Source organism: Taudactylus pleione, unplaced genomic scaffold (genome assembly GCF_031769625.1).
Source record: "Taudactylus pleione unplaced genomic scaffold, aTauple2 ptg000969l, whole genome shotgun sequence".
NCBI classification, from domain to species: domain Eukaryota; kingdom Metazoa; phylum Chordata; class Amphibia; order Anura; family Myobatrachidae; genus Taudactylus; species Taudactylus pleione.
In genome coordinates, this window is record NW_028285370.1 from 3,018,614 (window position 1) to 3,029,409 (window position 10,796).

The following is a 10,796-nucleotide window of genomic DNA, read 5'->3' on the forward strand; positions in this document are numbered from 1 at the left end:
ACACAGTAATGCCCCTTACACATTATACCACAGTAACGCCCTTTACAGATTATGTCACTTAATAGTAGTGCCCCATATAACACATTATTCCACACAATAGTAGTGCCCCTTACACATTTGCCACACAGTAATGCCCCTTACACACTATGCCCCCCCCCCAGCAACTCACCTCCCAGTCTCCCTCCAGCAGCCACTCGCCTCCCCCTGTGTGCCCTCAGAAGCCAGCAGGTGTGGATTTGGGGCCGGGATGCCAGCTAATTACAGCTGGAGCACAGACAAGCAGCGGCAGACATGAAAAGACAGCGCTGGTGCAATATGAATCTGGCACCATTCACGAGCCAATTGGAGCTTGCAGACCGGCAACCAAATAGGAGCCGCAACTGCTGATTGGCTGCCGATCCGCGATCCCTGATTGCGTCACGACCGGCGGCGCAGTCTCTCCATGTCTGCCTACCGGTGCGCCAGCTGTAATCAGCTGGCGAGTCGGCACCAAATCAACACAGCTTCCACCCGGTCAGGACCGGTGAGGGGGCCAGTCCAGTCATGGCCCCCTCACCGGCCCTGACTGGACTGGCCCACCAAGTGTGCATGACTTGGTGTAGAGGGAGCAGCGAGCCACAGAGGCAGCTCAGGCACCATAACAGCCGCACCCCTTGCACCCACGGTAGTTACATCACTGTTTGCATGCATGTTAGCAAACAGTGGGGTCCTTTTCAGGATCACTAGAATGGGGCTATAGGCGAGGACAAAACTAAACAAATAAAGGCTGCAGGTGTACTCAGGGTCCAGTCTTCAACCCGGGCAATGCTGGGTATTCCGGCTAGTCTATAATAACCTGTATACTGTACATGTGTTCTTATAGGGCTATACAGTCTCTGGCATATACAGTTAATATAAAACCACTACATCTCTGACTATGCAACAGTAAGGCCCTACTCAGGACCCCACCCTTCACCCCCACCTCTATACCGTCAGGCCAACATTGTACCAGCTCCATATGGGCCTCCGCATCACACCGGTCTATACACTTCTTGGGCTCTCCGCCATACTGGCCCTTACTCCATCTAGGCATTTATACCAGGCTCTACCTCTACCACCCTGGCTCCTATTCTAATCTAAGCCTCCACACTAGTAGTCTGCCTCAAACCTCTGTTACGGCTGCTCCTTGTGTCTGATATGTTATGTTCAGCAACTCTGCACATCCATCACACTGCTACAAATTGCTTACGCTGCCCACTGTAACCTAGGTAGTTTGCCCAAGATGTCTACCTTTGCCTGGTACTCTTGTGGGTAGAGTGGACAATCAGTGGATCTGTTGGCCCTGTGGGTATCTTATTATGTATCTCACCCTCTGTGTTCAGTGACTCCCCATTGTCTACCCCATCTCCAGGTAACGTCTATCCCACCCAGTGTAACCTATGTTGTGCACCCATAATGGCTGCCTACCTTGGTATCTTAGTGAGTGGGATGAACAATACATGGAACTTGCTGATTCATTGGGTATCTTGTAATCCCTATGTTATTTATGGTATTTTATAACTATTTTCCTACCTAATAACACTACTTTCTATATTTTTAACCCAAAAAATAAATAATATTAATTTGCTATCTTGCAATATTGGTGTATTCAAACTTTTTATATGATATTAATAAATGTTACGTTTTAAATTATTTTTCTATATGGGGGGATAACATTTGAATACATGGAATAACACTAACAACTGTTACAAGTGGGCCTACAATACAGTTAATATTCCTCTAGTGCAGTGTTTCTCAAACTCGGTCCTCAGCACCCCACACAGGTCATGTTTTGCAGGTCACCCAGCAGAAGCACAGGTGTATTCATTACTCACTGACACATTTTAAAAAATCCACAGGTGGAGCTAATTATTTCATTGATTTTGTGAGAAGACCTGGAAAACATGCACTGTTTGGGGTCCCGAGGACCGAGTTTGAGAACCTGTGCTCTAGTGCACTACATACTGTATACTCTCTTTTTTTGCTTTGTTTTTATATGTCATATACATATAACTGAAATGCTATTTATTGATGTGATCTAAGTATTTCTTCTGCATTTCAAGCCCTCTGCATTATTTGTTTACATACTGCTTATCCAGCCATTTCAATTACGCAGTGCGCCCAACATGGCTGCCACTCATTCACTGTTTTAGTGCCGATATCCTCTCACGTAAAGCGCCTTGGGTGCTATCAGAGAAAAGCGCTATATAAATAAGATTTTTATTACCACTATGCAATATGTATAGAATAATCTGTATGTTCAATATATGTTCTTATAGAGTTACCACAGTCCATAGATTATACACCTATAGAACCACCATGAAAGATGTATATCATAATAATCTGTATACCCTCCTTGTGTTCTTATAGGGTTATCGCTGTCAATAAAATATATACCTTAAGGTCTCCGTACACTAGCAAGATTGCTGCAATTCTTCGATCCCCAGACGTCTGGGTTCGGGGCATCGGTGAAATCCAACACGATCAAAATATGATCACAATCAACAAATCAGGGTTTTTTAACATGTAGACTTTCACCGATTCCTTGACAGATCAGCAACTATCAATAGCCGTCGGTCAGCATTTCCGACCTTCGGTTCCGGTCTGGTCGGAGGATCGGTAAATCGGACAGCAGATGTATGCCGCCCTTAAGTATAGAATTTCTTTCTGTAGGACAATCTTAAATTATAATCTTAAATTATGTTTCAAAAAAATAATATACACTTAATATAGAATCACCATGGAAGATGTATATAATAATCTGTATAACCTATATGTGTTCTTATAAGGTTACCGCACAGTCAATAGAAAGTACACTAATAGAGAAACACCATGGAATGCATATAATAATCTGTATACTCTATATGTTCTTAAAGGGTTATCACAGTGTCAACAGAGTACAGTATAAAGCTAATAAATAACCAATATGTATACTGTACATGTGTTCTCATAGGGTTCTCACTGTCCCTGGAACATACAGCTCATGTATAACCACTGGGGAAGATACATATAATACCCTGTATATTCTACATGTGTTCTCATAGGGTTCTTGCTGTCCCTGGAACATACAGCTCATATATAACCACTGGGGAAGATATATATTATCTGTATATTCTACATGTGTTCTCATAGGGTTCTCATTGTCCCCGAAATACAGCTAATGTATAACCACTGTGAAATATATATATAATATACTCTGTATATTCTACATGTGTTCTTATGGGGTAATCACTGTCCCTGGAATATACAGCAACTGTATAACCACAGTAGACATATCTAATAACCCTATAAATACACATAAGTAGAGTATACAGGGTATCACTGCCCCCTTAATGTACAACGGTGGATGCATAACCCCCATGAAAGATGAATATGAGCATCTGTACACTCAGCTAATATAATAAAGTGACATATATATATATATATATATATATATATATATATATATATATATATATATATATATATACATAACCCACCATGAAAGATGCATATATATATTGGCCGCATGCACATGTATGGAATATATATATACGGTAGATATATAGCGTAGATATATAATCGGGGTCCCACTCACCCCGGGTCCCGTCTGTCACCTGCTCCCCGCAGCCATCAGCCCGGCCAGCTCACCTCGGCTCCCCGCTGCTGTGCGCTCTTCCCCGGGCCGGGCTCATCTCCCCGCCGGGCGCTCCGTCTCCTCTGCCAGCCGCGGGGAGGGGGCTGCTCCCGGCCTCCCGCGGGTCCTCGCAGCAGAATGGGGTGAGTAACCGGCACCGCCCGCTCCAGCGCTGTGGGGGTGAAATAATAAACCCCAAATGCCCCCCAAATGCCAGTCAGCTACGGAGAGCCCGAGCGATCAAAGCAGCCGAGCTGATCCCCTCCCTCTCCCCTCCTCCCCTCTCCCCTCTTTGTCTGTCTCCGGCCCCCTCCTCATCCTCACCCCCAGGGCCAGAGCCAAAGCTGCCGCACAACCTCTTCTTGTCTGAGCGGACAGATCACGGAAGGAGCCTCCACCTCGAATTCTCATCACTGCGTGCACTATGTATGGGGGCTTCCATCTCCTGCACCCCCAATTCTCCTCATTGCATGCACTATGTCTGGGGGCTTCCATCTCCTGCACCCCAAATTCTCCTCATTGCATGCACTATGTATGGGGGCTTCCATCTCCTGCACCCCAAATTCTCATCACTGCATGCACTATGTATGGGGGCTTCCATCTCCTGCACCACAAATTCTCATTGCATGCATTATGTATGGGGGCTTCCATCTCCTGCACCCCAAATTTCCTCACTGCGTGTACTATATATTGGAGCTGCCACATCCTGCACCCCAAATTTCACTCTGTGCACTGTGTCTGGGGGGCTTCCACCTCCTGTATTCCAAATCTCACTGCATGCACTTTATCTGGGGAGCTCACACCTCCTGCACCCAAAATCTCACTGCATACCCTATATGTGGGGGCTGCCACCTCTTGCACCCCAAATCTGACTGAGTGCACTATACCTGGGGCTCCCTCCTCCTGAACCATGGGCCTGATTCAGAGCCGGACGCATATAGCGCTCGCTCGTCCTGAAAATAGGGGTGGCTATTCAAATGAACCGTTCGCTGTTTGCGGTCTGTTCACGCCTCTAGGTCTGAACGAGCGAACAAAACTTGCGGTCGTCTTGGCTGCTCGCATCCTACGTCATGTCCGCCATTTATTAGATTAATCGAGTACATCGAACAGGGTATGAGCTGCTCGCTATTCTTGTGGTTGGTTTTTGCTACCACAATTTTGCGAGCAGTTCTGGCTTAAAAAAAACCCAGTGACGTGGTCAATGACGCTGCTGTTTTAAATATGCACGCCCATAAAACGCCCGTTTTGACCTTTAAGCACGCCTGCGTTCGGATCTCCACTCCCCGTTTTCAAGCACCTTCCCCTGTTACCACCCACATACGCCTCATCCTGTCACTCAAATTAGCAGGCATTCGCTATTTTGCGAGCACATGAATTTCGGCCACACTGGTTCGCGCATGCGTATAACGATCCGTACGCATGCGCAGTCGGGCAAACATCGCTCGGAGTGAACGAGCTGCCGCTTACGAGTGCCTCTGAATCAGGCCCCATATATCTTACTGCATGCACTATATCTGGGGGCTTCCACCTTCTGGTCCCCAAATCTCAGTGCATGCTCTATATCTGGCGCTCCCTGCTGTTGCACCCCTAACCTCATTGCATGCACTATATTACTATTATTATCCTTTATTTATATGGCGCCACAAGGGTTCCACAGCGCCTGACAAAGTACATAAACAAATGAGCAAACACAAAAACATCGACTTACAGTACAAAACAATGCAGGACAAGGACAAAGTTTATAAACATTTCTGCAATAGCCATCATAACAGAGTAAGCAGCAGGGCGGCAGCTACCAAGTGTTAGGTGCCCTTGTGAGGAGTTTGGAGTAGATGACCGTATGAGTGAGGGAAGGAGAAGCACGTTAGGGAAAAGGGCCCTGCTCGTGAGAGCTTACATTCTAAAGGGTCTAGGGGCTTCCACCTCCTGCTCCCCAAATCTCACTGCATGCACTATATCTAGGGGCTCCCACATCCTGTACCCGTAATCTTACCGCATACACTATATCTGGGAAGGCCCCGTCTGCACTCCAATCCCCGCATTCCAAACACAATATTAGGAATCCCCAGACTTCCACTGGCAATTTTATTGTCTTTTTATTACTGCAATATCACAATCTTATTTTATGTCACATATATACTTTATGTAAGATAAAGCTGAATTGGATTATGATCATGTTTGCGGGTCCAATTATGTTGGGGGGGACAGTGGCCCTCATTCAGAGTCGATCGCTAAATACAAGCGGTCACTCTGAATGAGGGCAGCCGCTTGTGGTGTGAAGTGCGGCCTCCTGGTCACTAGCTAAGCTGTGGGTTACTACCCACAGCTCTAGCGAGCGACCAGGTTGATGGTCGTGAAGGTCAGGACAAAGGCGACCATCGGGGCTTGCGACGAGACCCTAAGGTTGGGTCTCGGCAAGCGCAAGCCCCAGGGAGCTTCCTGCTCTGATCGAGCAGAAAGCTCCCCACTGACATCATTGCTGATGTCATGGGGGCCATACGCGCACGCAGGGGGGGTTTCTGAGTACCTAGAAACCCCCCTGGCCGCTGCTCCATCGCCGTGCAGCTAAACAACTCTTTATTTATTTCTATTAAAAGGAGCTGCCGGAGTTCTCTTATACTAGCTGCGGCTGGAGCTGGGCTGGCTGACTGTAGGGGGAGCTGCTGCGGAAGCGCGCAGCTCCTCCCAGGAAGGATGGGGCATTGACTTGCAAGAGGCCAAGCTTGGGTGCTGCCGCCGGGTGACTTCATTCCCGGCGCTGTCTCCTGGACCTGGAGCCCAGGTGAAGTTTTGTGGGGGGTCCGCCGGCGGGGGATTACTGCCAGCGCGCACGGGGGGGGGTGTTGCCAGTGGGGGTGTTCTTTATTAACTGACGCTGTATTTCTTTGCCTGTGCTTATGTTTTTTTGTGAAAGAGGTGTGTGTATGTATGTATGTATGTGTGTCAGTATCTGTCTAGGTTAGTGTGTGTGTGTGTCTGTCTAGGTTAGTGTGTGTGTGTGTCTGTCTAGGTTAGTGTGTGTGTGTGTGTCTGTCTAGGTTAGTGTGTGTGTGTGTGTGTGTCTGTCTAGGTTAGTGTGTGTGTGTGTGTGTCTGTCTAGGTTAGTGTGCGTGTGTGTGTGTGTTTGTCTAGGTTAGTGTGTGTGTGTCTGTCTAGGTTAGTGTGTGTGTGTGTGTCTGTGTCATTGTGTGTGAGATGCCGAACTGACTGTCCATCATCCAAATATATGTGTATAATATATATAAATATATATATATATATATACTGTGTGTGTGTATGTATATGTGTACATATATATATATCTCCACAGTTCTGCTGGCACTCTGAACAACACTGTGACAACTTGATCCTGTGCCAGAATCCAATATCATACACCCCCAAAAAACAAACGGCACCAAGACACTGGTGTAAAGAACAATAGATTTTATTGTAAAAAGATCAACAGTTTGTATGTCCTGACGACAATCTATTGTTCTTTACACCAGTGTCCTAGTGCCGTTTGCTTTTTGGAGATATATATATATATATTTATTTATTAATTGTGGCTAGATTTTTTATTTATTTTTTCTTCATATTTGGAAACCCCGCTTTCAAATTCCTGCGTTTGCCACTGGGGGCTGCCCCCAAACGGCAAGCGTTCCGTCGGGAACGCCTCCGTTTGGCCGGCCACCCCCCTGCCCGCCTCCCAAATGGGGCGAGCTGTCAATCACCAACGACAGCTCGCCCCCTTTGCGCCTGTCGCTAGCCGGGTCTCGCGCATGCGCACATCGGAGCCGGCTCTGACGTGCGCATGCCCAGTGGGCAAACATCGACTCGGTTGCGAGCGCTCAGCGCTTGCGACTGGGTCTGAAAAAGGCCCAGTGTCCTTTTGTCGTTTACACCTCAGGGGTGGATCACTCTATACCAATCTGCTATTTTATTTTAAGATTTATTTACATAATCACAAGTGCCATAAGAAGAACATATCTCAAAATAAGAGATCATAAAAGAACTATAAAGTAGAGGTATGGAACAATATACTCTCAATGTAGAACTGTCTCTACCATTACATTGCTAGCACTCCTTTATCTGCCAGAGAACATGCAGATAAATCCATAAGGGGGCAGCACTGAAGCGCTACTGCTAACAATACTATACTATACTATACTATACTATATATATAATAATATGAGTGTGTACATAATTACTGTATATAGATACAGTAGATAGATAGCATTCCAGCTAAGCTGTCTTAGCGGAGCACCACGCCCTGCCCCCCTTTACAGTGCCCCGCTAAAACAGCCTGCGGGTGCCGTCCCCGCCCGCAGGCCGCAGTGTCCCACGGGTGGGGAAAATTGAGGTATAGCGATTACCGCCGGCATCTATTCACAGAAACATGAGTGCTTGGGGGCAGCCAGGGATGTCCGTAAGTGCCGGGCACGCCCCCAAGAGTAATGAGAAGGGGGAAGTTGTCTTAAAGACACGCCCCATTTTCCAGTGACCACGCCCCCTTGTCGGACGTGCACCAGAGCAGCCTTTCTCTAGGTCTGGAGCCCTGCACGGCGCCGAACCTGCAGTCAACACTATATATACATACACGTGTGTGTATATATATATATATATACACACATATATTTACCAGGGTGCAATAGTTATTACTCACTTCAAATTGTATTGAAATGGTAAATCCCATGCTTAATTGGATTCCCCCAGAGAGGTTTAGATTTGCAAAAAATACAGATAGCAATGAAGATAATACAGAGTTAATTCTAATTCCAATAATTATTTATCCTACCCACGCAAGTACCAGATGAGGCAGCCATCTTGGGTGCACCACCAGGGGCGTTTCTAGTGAGGAGGGTGCCCGTGTGCAGTCTCCGTCACGGGCCTCTTCCTCTCCGTTCGGCAGCCGGCAGCGCACTGAACTGTGCGCGGCGAGCACAGGAGTTATAGACTCTGGGCACTAGAGTGTACCCAGAGTCTATAGCGCATGCGCAGGTCACCGGGAAAATAGCCACTGCGACCACCCCATCACCACCTACATGCATCTCCTCCACGGGCAGGACATTACTAAAGTAGGCAGGTATGGAATAAACAGTAATAAAACAAGAATGGGTAATTACAGACAAAGAGGTAAGAGGCAGTATTAAGAGAGGAGGGGGCCCGTGTGCAGTCTCCGTCCAGGGCTCCCTCCCGCCCACCCGGCTGCCAGCGGCGCACTGAGCGCAGCAGACTTCGGGCACTAGAGTAGACTTTAGTGCTATACCGGAGTCTACTGCGTATGCGCAAGTCACCTCACTGCGCCTGCGCAATACACTGGAAAAATGGCCGCGGCGGCCATATTCCAGGTGATTTGTAGAGGGATGGTACCGCCGACGCGGGACTCTGGAGAGGTAAGTGGTGTGGGCCCTCCTGGACCCAGGGGCCCTTGTGCACCACACACCCTGCACCCATTATAGCTATGCCCCTGGTAAGAGGGCCCTGCTCGCAAGCTTACATTCTATAGAAGAGATAGATAGTTCCACGTGTTGTTCATTCTGCCCATGAAAGTACTAGAGGGGAGCACTGCATAGGTTACAGTCGGCATGATGAGCAATATGTATAACATACAGTTGCTACTTTCATTTCATTACTATTAAATTGACCTGAAATTATTTTGTTCATAAATTATAGTCAAAACATTCACAAGGTCATATTATTATTTTTTTATTATTATTTCATATAACTGCTATTCATCTAGCTTTACATTCATCAAAGAATCCTCCATTTGCAACAGTTGCAGCTTTGCAGACGTTTTGTCTTCTAGCCGTCAGTTCTTAAAGATATTCAGGGGAAATCTGTACCCATGACTTCTGTTTCTCTTCCCAGAGGCTGGCCTGGCTTGTAGGCATTTTTCCCTGACACTGCAGTCAAGCTCATCCCACAAGAGCTCAATAGTGGTGACGAGATCTAGCGATTGTGCCTGCCAGCCCGTCAAAGGCAGTGCTCCGGCTCCCTGTGTCTATACCAGATAATATGTTCAAGATCGTTGTCCTGCTGCATGATGACATTTTCACCAATGAATCGCTGACCACAGTGGATGGCATGGCACTGTACAATAGAGTGGTAACCATTCTGGTCCATTCATTCTTGCCCTCTTTGTTAACTTTACACCAGCACAAAAACTGCCCCACACTATGTTTCCTCTGCCATGATTGAGAGATGGTATCAAGCACTCCTCCAGCATTCATTTTATACTTAAGACTCATCCGTCCACTAAACTCTTTTCCAGTTATCCACCGTCTAATGTCTTTGTCCGTATAAAACCCCCTGGTACTGTGTGTAAATTGTGCACAATGTCATAGTGTATGGAGCACAGCGCTTACTCTCTCACTCCATACCTTCCAACCAATCCCAATTTTAGTGGGATAGTACAGCTTTTTGGGCACTGTTCCACCCGCAGGCCACAATGTCCCGCCAGGGGGGGTTTTGTGGCCCTTTGTCATGCACTGCATAAGCGGTGAATAGATGTCATGCGCACAGCGGCTATTCATGGGACAGAGGGAGTGGGGGCATGCCCCCAGCGTGATGAAAACAGGGGTGGCACGACTCGCCCCTTTTTTGAGAGACCACACCACCTAATTCAGACTGGACCTAAACCTTATATCTTGCTGACTCCTCCTGCACATTAATCATATCGGTTACATCAGAAACACATTAAGACGCCTTATCCAGCACGGTACTTAGTTGCAGGGGCATAATATATGAGGAGCAGCAATACATACCAGGACCATCTTTTATCGGTATTCAAGAGCTTCCCTGTCTGGGATCCCTTGTTGCCTAAGGCTACTTGCAGAGGGCATGGCTCATGGTAGCCACCATTCCCCCCTCTGAATGCCAGGGTACTGCAGCATCATCCTCCTCCCGTCCTGCGGTCCCATCATAATGACCGCCATCTCCATGTGGACGCCGGGCTGCCGTCTTCATGTGCACAGGCCAAGATCCCGATGTGAACTGCCATCTGCAGAGCCGCATAGTCAGGCTTGATCACGTCTGCCGTGTGGCCACAGCCCTAGCAGGGCCATTACTATTCCGTGTCACTGCCTCTCTCCCCCTTTCCATCCCTCCAGGTGACTCCCGCCTACATGACCAGGGGGCGGAGCCAACAGGAGCCGGGTCCTACATCCTTTATCCAATTTTGACC

The 10,796-nt window shown here is 47.5% G+C and overlaps 1 protein-coding gene across 2 annotated transcripts in view; it reads right to left on the reverse strand.

The window, feature by feature from the left end:
* Window positions 1-3,888, reverse strand: part of B4GALT2 (beta-1,4-galactosyltransferase 2) — a 101,431-nt gene extending 97,543 nt beyond the window's left edge. The window contains exon 1 of one of the 2 annotated variants that reach the window (XM_088460663.1): window positions 3,649-3,888. The gene's annotated coding sequence lies outside the window, so the exon portion shown is untranslated. Of the gene's footprint in view, window positions 1-3,595 lie in introns of both variants that reach the window. The other variant, XM_088460662.1, reaches the window with a different exon arrangement.
* Between the last annotated feature and the right edge of the window lie 6,908 nt (window positions 3,889-10,796).